This window comes from Anser cygnoides, chromosome 6 (assembly GCF_040182565.1).
Source record: "Anser cygnoides isolate HZ-2024a breed goose chromosome 6, Taihu_goose_T2T_genome, whole genome shotgun sequence".
NCBI classification, from domain to species: Eukaryota; Metazoa; Chordata; class Aves; order Anseriformes; family Anatidae; genus Anser; species Anser cygnoides.
Window position 1 is genome coordinate 31,778,355 of NC_089878.1, and position 18,273 is coordinate 31,796,627.

An 18,273-nucleotide genomic window follows, 5' to 3' on the forward strand; every position below is an offset into this window, starting at 1 on the left:
CATTTATTTCTTTATCTATTTATTTATTTATTGGTGGTTTGCCATGTTATTCTCCAAGGCCAGGAGTTGGTTTTGGAAGCCTTCCTGGAGAATGGTGCTCTTGCTCTGCAATTGCTTTTTAAGCCTGGTTTTGATTTTAAGCAAGCAAGATCTGATTTCCCTGCTTTGCTCCAAGCTGCTTTGCAGTACACTCTTTGGGCCAGATCCTCAGCACTCACTCCATGGTCAGAACTGTGCTGATTTCATTAGAGCATGAGTACAGCCAGATCCAACCAGCCCAAAGGGCCCAATATCTTTTCTTTGCATGAGGCAGTAACAGGTGCTCAGTGAAGAACGTAAGGACCAGGCAAGTGCACAGTGATGCTTCCCTGAAACACTCTCCCACCCTCCAGAGATCAAGGATGGTTGCTTTGTGCTCAAAAGCCCTTTATTTTTCCAGTCAGTTTTTGAACCTGTGCCAGCTCTTAGCCTTCACAGATTCCTGTGGGAATGAGCTCCTATGGTTAATTTACAGGGGGGTCTGAGTTTGTTTTTATTATGTCATTGCTTTCTTGTTTGCTTACTTTATACTTTTCCCACCTTTAAAGATGTCTGTTAAATCCTCTGCTGGTCACATTATTTCCCAGCTGAAGACTTCCAGTCTGCTTATTTCTCTGGTTCTGACCATCCCTGTTGAAGGAGCCTGAGATAAAGTCTTGTGGAAACAAGTATGAAATCCATCATTTGTACAAAGTCCCCTACGTGATGCCTCTGGGAAGCAGAGCAAGGCAGTACACACCTCCCCTCTGGCAGAGCTCATATCTATACATACACCACACATCTCTACCTAACACAACCATATCTGTAAAGGGGATCTCTGCCCCAATGGCTTCACAGCATAGGTAGGAACCTGAGGGAACAAGGCAGGACACAAACCATAAGGCAGAGGACAAGACATTCTCTCAGATAACCTGCTGACTTTGAAGACTATTTGCAGGGTAGATTCATGAAACAAATAGCTAAAACCTATTATCCTAACATTAATGGAGCCATCCACCAAGACCGTTTCCTGGGCCAATGCATAGTTTTAAGAGTGTGCAAGTGAATAGCACTGTTAAAAAAATCTTCATGGGACAAAGTGGGGTAGGAACAGGGATAGACTGGCAGGGATAAAGTGGCTCATAAGCCTCAGTCTGCCTGAGTTTGTTTCCTCCCGTTCCTTGTTAGCATGAATAATAATGAGATAACATGATGGGGGTTGCTGGCAAGGCTGGTGGCAGGACTCGTGAGTCCCAAAGGAAAGTGTATGCAATTATCTGAATGAGTTAAGACCGAAGCCAGAGATAACCGGTGCGGATAAATGAGCAGCGATGAGATCAGGCTGACGTCATTCACCCCAGGCAAAGTTTGGACGTCTCTCCAGGTGGAAGTTTCACTAACTGGTGCGACGGAAGTAGGAAATTAAGAACAAGCCCCTGAACCATGAATTTCACTGCTGAGTGCTAACACAACTCAGAGCCCAAAGCCAAAGAGGAGGCCAAATAATGGAGAAAAGATCAGATTCCCATTTATCACAGATTTATCTCCTGGTCCCCAGCAGCGCTTTGACATGGTTGAATGGCTTCTGATGAGTCGCTTCCCTTTGGCCTCGCCTTCCAAGTTTCTTCCACCTTACGTAGCTAAATAATGGCCCCATGGAGGTGAGAGACAGCCCTCTCTCCAGTGGTCAGACCTAGCAGTGCTGGCTATAGACAAGGCTCCAGTGCTAGCAATTTTGGGGAAGTGCTAAGCATCTCTCGACAGCAACAGGAGTTAGAGGCGCTCAACAAGCTTTCAGAACAAAGCCAGAGAAAGAAGAAAATTGAGTTACTGCCTTTTTTTTTTTTTTTTTTTAAGTGGAAGCATGTGCATAGAAAGTGGAGCTACTGACTGGTCTCCGAATGACTGACGTGTGACCAGTCAGTGAAGCTGCTGGCCATAGATGCATAGGGGTTGTTTCCTCTTTTCACTGGTCATATTTATAGATTTGTAGAATGCTCTCTACAGTTTGCAAATGACTGCTTCATACATCTCTCCATCTTTAAGATTTTTATGATGTGGAGCCAATCCAGCGTCTAGACCAATAATGATAGCCCGCATCTCAGCCAAGCCTTTTCTTAATTGTCCACAGGGCTGGCAAGGAAATATAAACATTTGTACAAATGGCGACATTACTGAAAAGGCTTTGACCAGCTGGCATCTTTCCCTGCCAGTCCTGGGGCAGCTTCTTACTGTATATTTCCTAGAACTCAATCCAGTCTGGTCTTAAAATAGCTCAAATGATGGTAGTTCCCTGGAAAAGGGAAGGTTTCTGCAGAAAATGCGATAGCAGGAGACTGATCTACTTCTGTCCATGGGGGTAAGGCTTTGCTATTCCTTCAGTCACCTTCAGACCTCTCAGCTTCTTTTTGACACAGTAGGGTCAGGTTTAGAGGTGTCTGTTGGGAAGGCCTAACATCCTTCCTCCCCACCCTTCTTCCACATCAACAGGGGCCACATCTCACATCTTGGAGCACCAAAACCCATGGGTGCCTCAACGCCAGCTGCAAGGTGTCCCTGGTCCCATTTACAGCCCACAGATACTGCCATCGTGCAGTTCATGATGGTTCATATTGGCAGAAGCTTGACTTTGGCACCAAGGCATTAGTCTATTCAACCCCTTCCTTAAACTGTATTCTTTTCTGGACTCTCAGCACCTCCTGAATAAGCTTAAGTCCTCTTCTCACTGCACAACTTTCCATCACCTCTGCCCCCTGTTAACTGCCATGCAATTCATTGATTTTTTTCTCCTCATTCTTCCACAGTTTCTCCAGCTCACTTCCAGATTTTGTTTGCCTTCCCTCCCACTTTGGCTACGCCCATCCACTAAGGCAAAATGACCACAATAGTGTTACAATCCAGGTCTGGCTTTAGCAGCAGCCCTGACAAACCCTTCCCTAAATTTCTCCAAGACTGAGGTGCTCAAAGATCTTCGTGACCCTCAAGACCATATGGTCTTATGCCTTTGTGCTCATCTCCACGTATTGTCCTGCTTGAGATGGTAAACTTGCTGGTATGGGGTGTTACTCTTAATTTGGGAGTTTAAGTAGCACCAGGCAAAAGGAGAGGAGCTGGGAAGGGGATGAATTAGGTTCTTCAGGGTTGGCTCCAGATCAATGAATATTAAGGATAAGAAGAATCCCCAGGAGCCTGTCACTCCACCCTTTAACAGAGAACCCCACCTCACTGGTCTTGTGCATCCCATCAGGGTCTGAGCTCCATTTCAAGTCCAACAAGCTATACTTTGTGGCATGAAGTGAGGGTTAAGTACTGAGCAGGCTTTATGCAGACTCTGGGCACAGAGGGAAGTTTCACCACAAAAGCATTATCAGAGATCGCTGACTCAACCACTGCAGCACCTCATTTCCAACTGCACAAAAGCTGCAGGATTCAGACTCCAATGTCAGGGGACCGGGGGCTTCAGGGTTTTGGTTGGGGCCTACATCCCCTTGCAAATTACCCATTGAAGACACAAATGAAGCTGTGGGCCGTCACGTAATACGAGGCATTTTATTGCAGCCGGGTTGGGGTTTTAAAATAACACGATAGCATGCAATGAACAGTTGGGGAACAGAGCTAGAGAGAGTACCTCTCCAAGCCTTGCCTACTGGGAGCCGGCAGCAGAGCCAGGAAATAAACCCACAGCTCCCAAGACCCAGACTAGTGGCTGAGCCACAGGAACAATCCTCCCCCTCCTGCAATCACCCCTCCCAAGGGCCTGCAAGCTCCCCAGCATACCAGGCTCCAGCAGGCATGATAGGCTTCCAAAACATCCCTGCCAGAAAGACTGAAGGGGTGTTGGGTCTCATCCCCATCGCACAGAAAGGGCCCTCACTGCTATGCAAGACATGGTAGCTCTGTACCACTCTGCCAAGCTCTCTGGCATGGCCCAAGGAAGGCTGCCATTGCTTTCACCTTCTTGTAGTTAGCTTCTCTTTGATGCAAGAAACCCAGAATCCTGGTTTCTCTGTCCTGTACAAAGATTCTTTCCACACCAGTAAAAATAAAAAAATAAAATGCAGCCATCCTATTTTGTCTGCAGGTTCAGAAAAGGAATGTACCAACCTGGCACATCATCAGGATGTCAGTGTCATCAAGTAAGAGATGTGCAATCTGAGGTTGAAATGAGTGCTGCCCTGGATAGGAGAGCATCAAGCTGGGCAAGTCCATCTAAAATTTTTCACCAGCAGCCGCCCTGTGTTCTTTGGTTCCTGGCAACCCATTGGAAACCTTCAGGCTCTGGGTTAGGGCAATGCTGAGTGCTCAACCTGCAGCTGAACTTAAGGGGAGGTGTGTAATGTCCACTGTGCACCAAGTCATTCAGGGACCTCACAGGAATTTAAAAAAACCACTTACACTGTGCCCAAATGAAGGTTGCACAGGAAGCCTGTCTCCAGGCATTTCTGATCTCCTGACTTCAAGTTTGCAAGCAGAGCATTCTGTTCACTTCAGTTTTATTTGGTATAATACCAGCAGAGTTCCTTCATGCCTCTGTAACTCAAAGGATTGTGTCAGCTCTTCTAACCACATCATTGTACCAGGAATGTGTATTCAGCTGGACATTCGCTGTAAACCCTGTCTTTTGCATAGTCACCATCTTTGGGAGAACAGCTTTTCCTTTTTTTCCAGTTTGCCTTTCCTTCTTTGTTCACAGATATGACCATGCATGTGGCCCTGTTAAAACCCACTTCCACGTGCAACCAACTATCGCTGTTCAGCTGGTTATTAGCAGCCAAGGGGTTGAGCCTGGGTTTCAAACTTGTGGTAATGACAACATTACCCTGGCACACAAATGATAGGGTTTCTCATCTCCTCTGCTTCATCATTCCCTGGAAGTCCAGGTCTTCCTGATTGTAACCTGGTGCTCTAGGTTTCCAGTGGCATTGGTGCTATAGTAACAAAATAGATGGGTGGCTAGATGGCTGGAGTCTTGCCAAGCCAACAAAAATAGCTGAACAATGCCACAACTTAAGCCAGGAATGGCTAACTTCTAAATTATTGAGAAACTCTTGTATTCCCAGCCAGGTGTTCAGGGACCAGGCAGATGCAACTTCAAACTGCAACTTAATAAACCTACCAAGCCTGACCTGGGTCAACATGGCACCTACAAACACAAAACACGCCCCCAGTATGGTAAGCCTGCCTGTGAACTGGATATTGGGATGTGGATCCAGCTTCTGGGTTGTCAGTTAGTCACCCTTACGCAATCTAAACAGAGAAAGTGAACACAAAATACAGCCCCCCTCTTAGCATTGGTAACATTCTTTATCTTGCATAAGAATGGCAAGGCTTCCCAGCTCCATCAATCCTTTCCTTTTGTACAAACACAAGGAAGATAATACACATTAAGCAGACCATAAACTGCTCTAGGCATTGATTCCACACGAATTCTCACATTTGGAGCATGACATCGATTCGGCCCAGTGGTCACTGGAATTCCCAGGCCTGCATCTCTCCTCTCCTTTTTGCCTCTTGTGAGATTGTGTTAGCAATAACCCATTGTCCTCATTCCACAAAGACTACAGAGAAAGCCAGGGCAAGGGTAGGGACATTTCTTCCCTGGGGCTAGAGGCAGCACCAGAAATGTAATGTAGAAGAGGATGTTCATCTTGAAGAGAGGAAAGGAAGAAAAATTTCTTTGGTGCAAGCCTGGCATAGCTTTTCTTTGCTCAACATCTGGTGTCCAGCCTACCAGGCCTATCTAGGACTTTCCTGCAAGAACAATTCATTATCCCTCTGCACACTCCACGTGCTGCTGTCCTGGATCTTGGGTCTGCTGGAACTGGGGACATATGGCTGACATCAGTGGATCTACTCCTGTCTGGGCCATACATCACTCAGGGGATGTCAATAAACCCTATTTACACTTGTAAACTGTAGATATTTCTTTTCAGACCTTTGCCTACACAATTTATAAGCTTTTCGTGGCCTGGACTATGTCTACAGAGCACTCCACAGCACGCATACCTAATTTCACATCAGACCCTTAATCCACACTGCTTCTGACCTGTCCAGTGAGAACAATAAGGCACCTTTTTACTCCCACCTTGGCAGGAAGCCTTTGTAATAAGTGCAAAAAAAAAGTTGAACTCATAGCCCTGGACCTGCAGCAAAATACTTGAGTTGCTTTGGTATCTCATACCATCTGAAAATAGCAGATTATGAACTAGATGAAAAGAATGTATGTTCTAATCTGTACTCCTGCTTGGAAAAATGTAACCCATAGGTCTGCAACAAGTGCAGCTCCATCTAAAGTAGCAGTGATTTAGGCTGTGGGTAGCTCTGAATCCACCAGAGCTCTTAAAGAAATGCTGTGCTAAGCAGCAAGATGGGAGAGTCAACCCTAAAGCCAACAGCAGGAAATAAAATTTGACAACTTTCTGGATATAAAACGTGAATTTTGAATACTATAGCTTCTTTTGGAATAAGATCATTGGGATGGCAACAGATTTTCCTTCCTTTGGAAGTATTTGGACCGTGTCCATATTCACATGACCTACTCTGTGCCTTATTTAATCATTGCACTTGCTGTGCATTCAAAAGGAGTAAGAAATTCTGATTATTTCCTCTCCAGAGCTATGAGATCTCTAGATCCCTACACAGTCAGCAATAAGCTTTGGCTTTACCAAAAACTGGTGGATTCAGATGAACTGACGGAGAAAATTGTCCAGGGCTCACCTGTCAGGTATCAGGCTTGATCTTCATAATTCTTTTCCAAACTTACTGTTCAGGGACCACCATCGAGAACAGCTTTGGGAAGAACTGAGGAACGCTATGGAGATCTTCAACTAGAGAAGTGATTATCAGCTAAAACTTTGGCTGTTTGGGGACTTAATTCTGGTGTTACAGCTTTGGCTTTCTAGTACACTAAGAAGATAACAGGTAAAGGCAAAAAAAAAATCAACACACTCAGTTCCCCCTGCTATAGGATGAACATATCCAGCAGCTCCCTGACCCATCCCCACTGTAGACCACAAGTGTTTTCCTCACTGCTCCACCCTCTCACCATCATGCACGAGCACCAGAACAGGAGTAAAGTTACTACCCTTTGAATTCCCTTTTACCTGGAAAATTATCACATGGCTGAAATACAAAACAACCATTTATCTTAAGCAAAGAAAGGGTTAAGCAGGGCCAAGAGCACATTGTAAACAGACTGAAAGTGTAACCTTTGCTTATAAATCATGTGTTCAGCCCCAGAACACGCCTTTAATCCTGTAATTACATTCAGAACTCGCTGTTTCAGTTTAGGAAATACGAGCTCCACTCCAAATGGCACCAGGGCTGACCTTAAATGATATGTTAGCTCCCCAAAACGGCCGCAGAGCTCTCCGGCTTCCAGCATCCCTTCCCTGGGCAGCGGGGCAGGGAGGAGCATGCACCAGGCTGCATCACCCTGCCTTTTGTGAAAGGAGCCTGCGGGGGCCCTGCCTCCAGCCAGCAGTTCCCCGAGAGTGAAAAGCTGCCCGCAGGCGTGGGGTTGGCTTTGCAGATGTGGCTGACAGGAGTCCAGATCCTCAGCGGCTGGGAAGCATGCAGGAACTCAGCTTTTGACGACAGGGCAAAGGGACAAGCATTTATTTGTCGAGCGTGGCATCCTCGCTCCTGTGGCTTGCAGGACACGAGGCTGGGGGCAAACCCTGCCCAGCCAGCTCTTGCTGTTCCCCACCACCATCGCAGTGTGATCCCTCTTTCTCCAGGGGCTTCTTCCACTGCAGCTCTCCTCCTTTTGTGGGCACAGCCTGTCCCCATGATCCATGGGGAACAAGCAGATGTCAGGAGCAGGGGGAAGGCACCCAGGCAGCTCCCTTTCTGGTCCCAGCTCTGCTTCTGCACCAGCCTCTCCTGCATGGTGCTCTCAGGTCACTGCATGGCTGCAGCTCATGAGACCATCCTCAGGATGGCCCCAGGTCACTGCTACAGGTCTCATGTCCATTCCCCAGCCCTTTTTATCCCCCATACAGGCTGAGAAGAGGAGCTAGAGGTCCTGCAGGTTGTATGTAGGAAAGCAGGAACCTGAAGCTGGACCCAAGGCCCCAAAAAGGCATTTTCCCCAGCCTAATGTACACAGACACGTGTACGGGGAGCTGCCCAGCACAGTGGTGGTGGTCACCTAGCTTTTGGTGGCTTAGGCAGAAACTATTAAAGCAAACTGTGCAGAGAGGCTTTCATCTATTCCCAGGCTGCCTGTATCATCTTTTGATTAATCCCAGGATTATCTAACTCCATTTACTTCCTCTCCATAACAGCTTCTTGAAAAAAACATGCACCAGCTGATTCTTACTCTTGCTTCCTGGTCTGATCAGGAATCTTCCACAGGTATGTTTTCTCCAGTAACTTCAGAGTTTCTGCAAGTGGATCAGCAAGAAGAAAAGGAAACTGTAAAGGCAGTATGGCCCCAGCTCCCAGCTGCTATGCCCTCTGAGAATTGAGTGGGACCTGTTGGGAGCTTAGCAGAGGTTTGAGTTTCCATCGGGAAGTGAAGCAGGGTTGCTCCTCTCCAGACCCATTTACTCTTTAGGATACAGTATCACACTGAGGCATCCCAAACGAACAAATGAAGCACAGATATCTCCAAAGAGCAGCTGGCAAGATCCTGCAGTAAGCAGATGTTCCGCCAGCACCTCCTGAACTTCTGGAGCTCTTAAAGTAGTAAACAGGGTTATCACATTGCAATGAACTCCCAAGATCTCTGGATTGGATCCATTTTCCATCCCTTTCATGGGAATGATCCAGGAGCTGGATGATTCATTAGCGGCGGCTGGCCAGAGCATGCAGCAGCACACCTCCTGGATTTTTATGGGAGCAGTTGTATTGTCTTCCCTGCAGAAACACTGGTGCGCTTCAATATACAGCCAGCCTCACCGCTGCCCTGACTGAATCCTCAGTCAGATTTTGCCTTCCTCTTACATTTGCTTTGCCAACTGTTTAAGTGGCAAGGAATGCCACAGGCAACGCTGGACTAGCAGATCTTGGTCCCTTGTTGGTGACAAGTCTTGAATGTGACTTTGCAAAACATGCACCTGGGGTTCCTCTTTAAATCCAGTGTGTGTCCTTGCCACCGGGCAGACTATTTGAATATTTGTTTCTGAGATACCTGCCACATCCTTCAAGGATGACATGGTGTCCTGGCCATCTATCCGAGCTCAGGGAAGCCCTGATGCACAGAGACTGCCACTGTGTCACCCAGGGTCTGCATGTAGTACATACAAACGGGGTCCGTCTGTAGTTTGTTTCTTGTTTATACCACAACAGTCTGACCCAGATGGAAAGCCAAGCTCCCAAACTATTCTGCTTTGGACAAAGTTAAATCATAAGAGCAGAGGGTAATACTAGCAGCACAAGGCTGTTTGGTGCAGTCGTGGAGAACTGGCTGTCGAAATACTTTGTTTTCAAACTTGCTGCTGAAAACAAGTCTGTGATTGAGCCAGTTCATATCAAATTATTCACTTCTAATCTCTAATTCAGCAACTGGGAATTTACTCCCTTTCTTTGAGGAAGCCTAAGCAGAGCAGTTCTGCAAGGATCCTGAATGTCTGAATGTGTGATAATCTTCCCTCTGCCCACGGTCAGGTAATTTCTTACTTGAAAAAGCCTCCTTCAGCTTTTGCAACCATTCTCCCCAAATATGCTTTTTTTTTTTCCTCCGTCCATTGCAAAATGTTGGCACAAACACTAAGTCTGTGTCTTTCCAGCAACGCATTGCTGATAGTCTTCAAGACTTGGCTCTCTCTCACAGAGATTGACTAGAACTAATCTGTGTCCCCATCCCTAAGGAACAGGGATTGCAGCTACAAAGACTTTTTCTAGGGTTACATTCCTACTCTTTTCAGACGAGAAGTACTCAGCCTTGCCTAAGTCACAATGGAAGTCTTCCATTTTATATACAGGGTACGTGTCACTGAGACTCACCACATCTCCATAATCCCTTCTAAACCCATACTTCTGTGACAGCAAGGCACATCCAGTCAATTTAGTGCAGGGAAAGGAATAGAGAACAACCCCTTCTTTATTCCAGGGTCTCCATCACATTACTGATGCTCCCACAGCACGCAAGTTAAACTGGTCTCCATTAGTGCCCTGCACTTCTGGGACAATACCACACTACCATATCAATTTCGACTGTCAAACTTCAGCTGCAGTGGTATGGCACAACTGCTGCAGGACTGATTTACATGCCCAAATGGATGTGGTGTGGTTGAAGCTGGCTTCAGAAATCAAAGCTTTCTGCAAGACCTCCTCCTCTTCCCTCCAGGTCTGCTGTGAGATTTTAGCACAGATAGCTCCAGGACTGGAGGAAATAGGCTTGCTAGAGGCCTCACATACTGGGATTTCTCTGCCATTCGTTTTGGGAGAGGCTGAACCAAGGAAAAGGAGAGCTCAGGCTCTACTCGCTGACTTGTGGAAGGGAGTGGAAAATTGGCTGCAGAGCAAGAACCATCGGATAATTCTCAATGGAATCCTTTCTAAGCGGGAAGGAAGTTGCTTGTGGAATACCACAAGGATTAGCACTGGTCCTGCACAGCTTTTAATTATTTATATTGTATAAATTAAGGCTGGGGAGCACTTGGGAAGAAAAAATTACCTGGCAAGCCAACTCTTCTTCCTCTAAACCCAGCTTTTGCTCTTTTATGCCTAGTCTTCCTTCTTTTCCGAACTTTTACTGTCCACTATCACATACCTTACATTTCTTTTTACTTTCTGTTATTCTAAGGTTGTATGACATGCTATGCTCTGATACAGTCTATATGTATTTTTCAGTCTACCAGCCTGTGAACTCAAATGGAGGCAAAGTCAATGCTGTGCTGGCCTTCCCCCCTGGCAACCAGCTCTGCCTTCCATCCTTCCCTCCACACAGTGCAGCAAGACCTGCAGTAGGGCTGCATCTAGTTTTACTGACAACTGCCCTGGCAAGCAGGAATAGCGAAGGAAAGTAACCCAGAAAGCAATGAAGAAAGTAGACCTGGGGTGCCTGCTATATTTCGTGCCCAGTCTATCAGCGTCCAGTGTTTTGAATGAGATCTTGCCCCATACCCTAAGGGGGTGGAATCAGTGTCTGTTCCAGGCTAAGTGGGACCAGACCCAGGGAACAGGTCACTCTCAGACTGGCAATGCCAAAGTCTCCAGTGCATGCGACTGACAGACACAGGACCTCAACCAGATGGATCCTAGATCACAGACTTGCTACTCCTACAGTCCTAAAATCAGTGTCTTATGTCAAAGGATAGGTGATCTCTAGAGTGAAATAAACAGTGAAACTCATCTCAGAAGTCTGACAGATTACATCTAGAGTGCTAGTGACACTTTCATCCCTGCCCAAGCTTAAGGCATTTTAGAAAGGAGCAGACCCTTCCATAGCTGGTCTACACCTGTGCAGGAGCAGAAACCACTGGCACAGGCAGTTTAGGATTGACTCCAGAAAAGGTGAGCCATTTCAGAGGGGTGTAGGGGACACATTCTCTCCCACTGGCCCCAAGGGAGATGACAGCACAGGTCCATTTTATGCCACTGTCCCTTCCACACTGTTAGTCTCAGGCTGTACAGAGCAACACTTCCCTCACTTTCAAGGGGCACACATCTCCACACAAACTGATTTGAGCCTTGTTCTTTAAATCTAGAAGCAACAGGAAGCTGCTCTGCCCTTTGATTTGTATCAATAGGACCTGAGCTTTTCTCTGGGGCTGTCTCACTTGGATGGGTCAGCTGGTTACAGAGGTTCAGGGCTGAACATGAGCTACCCGCAGAGTTTGATTTCTAGCGTTCGCTCTTTTCTTTCCTAAGTGAGGCAATGTGACTATCCGGTGAGCAAACCAATTCGATCTGCAGCTTCACAGGGTGAACACACAATTGGGAGGAAAAGCCAAGAGCCATGAATTTTGCAGTGAAAAGGAATCAGCTGGGTACTCAGATGAGTCATCTCACATTTTCCCAAAGTGTTTGTTCTTATTTTTGAAGGGCTGAAGTAAGAATACATGAGAACTGTATACAGCCTTGATTTAGGGGGACATAAACTGCTTCCTCCACATTAGGCTAGAAAGTAAACATCCAGCCTGGGAGTAACTCCATCAGCTCCTACACAGTCACACCAATGCTGAAACTGATTTACAGAAGACAACAAACAAAATCTGAGAAGGTCAAACGGCAAGAGAAAATGGGAAGAGTGAAATGCCCTGAACTTCTCATAGGCCTGAACCCACAACATAAGCACAGGCTTTTCCTGACAAAGGAAGTATTTCAAAACGTTGGGATCTTTGTCAATTTAGCTTAACTGTCTACAGCCCCTGCCAGGAGCGAAGGGGCTCAGTTTCATAGCTAAGTGGCTAACAGTTCAGACAAGGACTGATGGTCAGGATAGTTTGTCCCTATGCTCTACATTTGCCCAGCAAGGCAGGTAGGAAGCGATGGGGTGGGAAGGGATGTTCCCCTCAGACTGACCTTTCCTGGTAGAAGTGAAGTCATTGAGACAAAAAGCTTTTCTGGCCCCAGTACTTTCTTCTTATTCAATGAAATATTGGTGCTTCCACTCACAGGAATGGAGATTTCCATCCCAAACCAGCATGCTGATATCCTTTCTCTGATGGCAGCCAAAACTTAATGCCTCAGAGGAAAGCAATAAACTGCCACAAAGCACCTGGCCAATTTTATGTGGCTGAAAGGAGCAGAGGAAGGGGCTAATTCCTTCCTGGCTCCCAGGATTGTCCCCCCACTGATGCCTGAGATCTCATGACTTTACTCTTTCCTTCAAGTGTTTCTGACTCCGTATTTATCCTGCCACACTGCTGAGGGTGCAGCAGAAGTGTTGGGTTCAATGGAGTGAACAACCTCTTGTTCACCTTTGCTCCAAACATGGGAGCCTCTAAGAGGACAGATTGTGACCCAGCTCTGCCTTCCTCCACTTAAAGAACTAGCACACTGTTAAAAACCAAGGCTGGCACCCTCCAGACCATGGCAAGGTTTCCTGTCAATGTCATTGTCATCTTGCAGTTGTTTAGCCATGGATAGGATCCTGGCAGAGGCAGAACATGTGATCAGACAAGGCCCAGGAATAAAGTTGGAGCTTCTGAGCAGCAAGAGGCAGCCAGCTAGCCCTTGGCATGTGAAACATTCTGCAAGGGCTTGGGGAATGGCCTTCAACTATGTCTGGAAGGGGTCCAGAAGTCCCTCCGGGAAAAATATGTTGCCCATTTCCATCTAATATGTATGCTGAGCTAAGGACACAGAGACCAACTGGTTTGAATGCCACAGGGATTCAAACACCACTGGTTATCTTGGTCATCACCCCCAATGAGGGAGGCTGTCAGTATGGTTGTGATTTGACTGTGAGAGTAGGCCAGGGGAAACTGAGGCAAGGCATGTTTTAAGAAATATCTGATGAGACGGGAGGAACAGCCAGACCAGGAACAGAACCCAGCTCTCCAGAGCCTCCCCAGCCCTGTTTTGGAGCCAAAAGATTTTACATCTTCCTGTTTATACATGTATAGTCAAAACCTGTCTGGAGAACCTGCCAAGCTTGTCAGTACAAACTCCAGTCCTCCTTACATACTGAATGTCTGTTAGCTGCATCTCCCAGGCACACCGCATCCCAAGTGGTCACAGAACAGACATCAGCCAACCCATGACTGCTAATAGACTTGACAGAGGGGTTACAAATACAGACTTGCAGTGTACTTGCAGGCCTGCTCAGGTGACAGGATGAGCATGCACATCTGTGCTCCACCACGTTACAAGCTGCTGCATTCCTAAAGGTTTCTGGTGCCTGCTCTGTCCCGCATGCAATGCAAACCCAGCCTCAGCTGTCATGACCAGCTGCACCAGCCAAACCACTCGTGTCATCATTAAGGTGAGAACCAGAGCATCCCACGTGTCCCTGTAGACAAAGAATAAACAAAAAGATCTGGCTTTGCTCAGCTTGGACAAAGCACGTCACCTCCAAGCCCCCAGGAGGGGTGTACTGGCATCTCAGAGCTGATGCTCACCGTGTGCCATGCAGCCACAGGCAGCAGCCAGGAATGAGCCATTTCCTCTGTCTGCTACCTCCTGGCCCCTGGACTTTCAAAGAAACGTGACTTATCATGCATGCTTGCTCTATCAAAGGTAATTTTTAACCCAGCTGATTAAAAATCTTTAACCAGCTTCCATCATGGGAGATCAGAGTCACATTTTGACATCTGCATTTAGGTGTATTCATCTTGAACTGAATCTTACTCTTAAAAAAGGACACATCGCAGAGGGGAGTTCAACCCTAATCAGCCATCAGATCTACATGAGACATCCTTTGAAGAACCTCAGCCATGGGACAAGTTTCAGCAGGGACCTGCCCCTTCTGATATACCACAGCAAGCCAGCTGTGAGGCAGTGATACCCAGCATCCTGGCCCTTCCTGACACAGAGCAGAACGACCTCTTGGGTGGATGCAGAGTGAGGCGGAGCATGGTTAGTAGTAGCAGCACCAGAGCATAACCAAACAGCAAAATAAAAATAAAATAAAAAGTGGCTCAGTCCAAGGCCTTTGCAGAGGCAGGGCAAAAAGCATCATTCCAGTTAAGCCAAATTGCAGTGGAAAAGCTTTGTCTAGGGGAAGGAAAACGCTTTTGTGCAGAGGTTTAATTACATGCACGATGCATCCTTTCTGACAAGGGTCAAGGGGGCAAAATGTTTCCATTGAAACAATAACAGAAAGGGAAAGTTTCCACATCCCCATTCTCAGGATTAAACAGAGGGGTGGGTGGCAAGGGCTCACATTCTATTGTTTGTTGACAGCTTTCCTTTATATTTCCAAAACCAAGCAATCAAAGACTCAGATGGCTGCCAGGCTTCCTGTGAACTCCACCTTCCACTCCCTCCTATTTTACAGTGTGCTTTTTTTTTTTTAAACATGGTTCCCTAAATGAATGGGCTTATTTGATCTCATCTGCATGTCACTCTTCAGCTTCCCCCATCATTAGCTGCTCTGAAACCCACAGACCCTTTCCACCAAGTTTGCTCAAAGGGAAGAGATCTCAAAGATATGCGGTACTGCTGAATTTGTGAAAATAAGAACCTAGACAGAAGACAGGCTGTATTAGGGATCCCACTGAGGACAGAGCTGAACTGAACCATACAGATCCGCACAGAGGTGCACTGCTGCTCTTCTGTCCTGGCTTTAGGGCCCCAGTGGTCACAGCCTTGATCAAAGCACAGTGAGATAACACACAACAAGCCAGAACCACACCATGCTCTCCACATCTGAGGTTCTGCCAGCCCCTGGGCCCAGACACTGAGGGGTTTGAAGAGGTCTTTGAGCAACCCAGAGAACAAAAGGGCTTTGCTGGAGGAAAACAGCTACAAGGAAGTTGCCAGCATCCACAAGCAGGACTTGAACTTGGTGCTAAAGCAGTCATAGCCTGGAAGACTTCACCCTGAGCATCTTGACTACTAGGACAGGACTCTCCCTTCCCACGGAGGGCAGGCAGAGCCTGCTGGCCCTTACAAAGGGCATGGCAGAAGCTGGCAGCTGCATTTGGGTGGCCTCACTCTTGGAGAGGATGCTATCTCCAACAGAGCAGATCAAAGGCATGGCAAAGCCTGGGCTCAAAATAGGTGCTCTGCTCTGAGGCTTGTTTCTAGTGCAAGTCCCTACAAAAGAGGAATAAAGACTATCCACTGGAATTTCTGACCCAGCCCCTAGAAAGCAGCTCATATGGATGTCCCTCACGGACTCATTTCATGCATCTGCACCTCAGGGCTCTCTGGTGGTCTCCCTCTCTCTGATGGGAAGCAGGTTCCCTTCTCTTCCCACAGGGAAGACAGGATGGTGCAATGTTTCAGTCATCACCGAAGGGGAAAACAAGCTGCTGCACGGATCTATGGCACAGCTGGACTCCAAGCCACTCGGCCAGAGGTCCTGCACTGTTAGCAGTGGTTCCCTGCCAGCCCCTCCACGGTTCATTTCTCCAGCAGAATCCTATTGCTCTTGCAGCTGCAAAGCTCAGGCCCCAGCAATGCTGGGGTTGACATCACCATATTGTTAAAGCCTCCCTCATTTTGCAAGACCATTTCAAGCACTCTCGTTTGCCTTGGGGACTTCACTGATGTGCCCAAACAGAACCATCAGCTGAGACCAAGTTTCCCAAGCTGCCACCCTTGTCTTGCAGCAGCAAGAAGCTAAATAAATGAATAAGCCTCAGCTTCAGCTGAGCCCATCAGCTGTCTCACACCACCATGGGAGTGCAAAGTCAATCAGTCCAGGCCCTTTTTTTTGGCACCACCAGAGGTGTGGGTGCTGTGGGCATGAAGCAGCATCTTCCAGTGGTTCAGAGAAGCCACCTTCCTGGCAAGGAACACCTCCAGAGCATCGGTATTCCGATGTTTTCCCACTTCTGCCTCTTTGCCAGCCAAACTCCATTTCCCCAGCTGCCACTTCCTTGTGCATCTCATTCCCAGCTGTGCTGAGGCTCCTCCGTCCACCACCAGGCAGCAGAGCTGACCACAAATTACTGATTCCATGAGTCTGCAGGATGCGTGCCCCATACTTGGGGCAAAGGAGGGGAGAGGAGAACAGGGGCTTAGCTCCGTGCCAAACACACACAGTGCTCCCTCTGACTGCCATTGTTCTCCCTGCAGGGCTGCTGTGCCTCCAAGGGGAGCTCTTATTTTCTTGATCAAATCTCACTGGATTTGAGGCTAAGGACACGCAGGCTTTGGCTTGGAGCCTTGGAAAGAAAAAAGCCATTAGCCATCAAGAACCAATTTGCCAGAAACATTGTCTGTTCCTCCAGAGGAGGTGTAGGAAGACCTGGTATGCTTATTCTACTTGCCAGGGGAAAAAGGGAGCAGCAGTGACTCCAGACTCCTCTCCTCCCTGGTGTGAGGGACCAGGCAAAATATCTTGCCCATAAGCTTGGCCTGAGGACAGATGCCAGGAGGGCTCTCAAGAGGTCTACATTTTTAGTGTGTTCGTGGCCTCCTTCAAATTAGATAAAATGCAGAAATCTGTTGTCTACTCCCAACATGGCTGAAACCTTTTTTACGTACTGCTACCCTGCCCAGGCCAGGCATGTCAAGGCTGGTATTAAGCAGACCTTTGTTGGTTGTATTCACACCTCAGCTCCTCCTGCCCACAACCTCCAACCTTGTTGGATCTTCCATTGCTCAGAATTCAAACCGAAAAGCCTGAGTTTCTCAGGGTTCCTCCAAGAGAAAACCTAATATCTTAGCTTCTACTGTGAGAAGTGATTGCAGTGTCCACCTGTGCCACAGCTTGCTAGTGACCAAGGTCACATCTGGACTTAAACTTCTCAGTAAGAAATCATTCCTTACAGTCTCTCCTCTGCTCCTTTTGTTTGTGTCCTGCACAAGATCTCTCTTGGTGTCTCCAGCTGTCTACCCACAAGAACTCGTAAAGGCCAAAGAACTGCTGAGCAAACAGTGCTATGTCTGGTGTGAAGGGAAGATGTATTTTCTTGGAGCTGACTTTAAATGAGCTACTTCAAATGCAGGAAAGGCTGAGAAAGCCTCCCCAAACCTGCGTCCTTCATCAGCACTGTGCATCCCCCACCCACCCGTGTGTGGAAAGCATTAGAGTTTGAAACTGCTGGAAGGTAGCTGGGTAAACATGCAAAATACCCCAAAAAAACAAGTAACAATTTTGAAACATGCTGATGTCATTTAACCAACACGGTCACAATCTGTGTGAGCTCTGCCAAAGGGCAACGAAGACTCCAGGAAGGAAAGCAGAGCCTGATTTCATCTGCATTTTCACAGAGCCTCTGACATCAACAGGAAAAATAAAATCCCCAGATGGGCGAGAGGTGAAAGTCATGCATGACTTTGTCCAAGGTTTGCTGAGGTCTGTAAGAGCAGGATAGGAAGGAAAGGACCCCACATGAGAACTGCTTGGTTAAAAAAAAAATGGCTATTTTGAATCCTGACAGCAGGCTTTCTGCTCAACCTGGCTGCAGACTGGCTTCTTATGTTCAGGTGATTTTTCTTTATCAGGCTGAGCACCAGCAAAGAGAAGCACAAGTCATGTTGGTGCCAATCATTAACACCACAGAAGGCTTGGTGGGCTGACACAGATCATAAAGGTAAACAGCATGAACCCGCGGGGCTCACACTGAGCTGGGAAGTGGGGGAGCTGTGGTCTCTTCCAGCTCTGCTCAGCTAGCACTGTCAATAACCCATGTTTTCCGATTGTCTCCATCTGTCCCCTCCCTGCCCCAGTGAGCCGGTGGTGTT

General features: G+C 47.3%; 1 long non-coding RNA gene across 1 annotated transcript in view; it reads right to left on the reverse strand.

Moving 5' to 3' along the window:
• Positions 1-14,444, reverse strand: part of LOC136791105 (uncharacterized) — a 79,186-nt gene extending 64,742 nt beyond the window's left edge. Inside the window, exon 1 of the long non-coding RNA XR_010832372.1 lies at positions 8,342-14,444. This is a non-coding gene — a long non-coding RNA (uncharacterized lncRNA). The remainder of the gene's footprint in view (positions 1-8,341) is intronic.
• Positions 14,445-18,273: the final 3,829 nt, after the last annotated feature.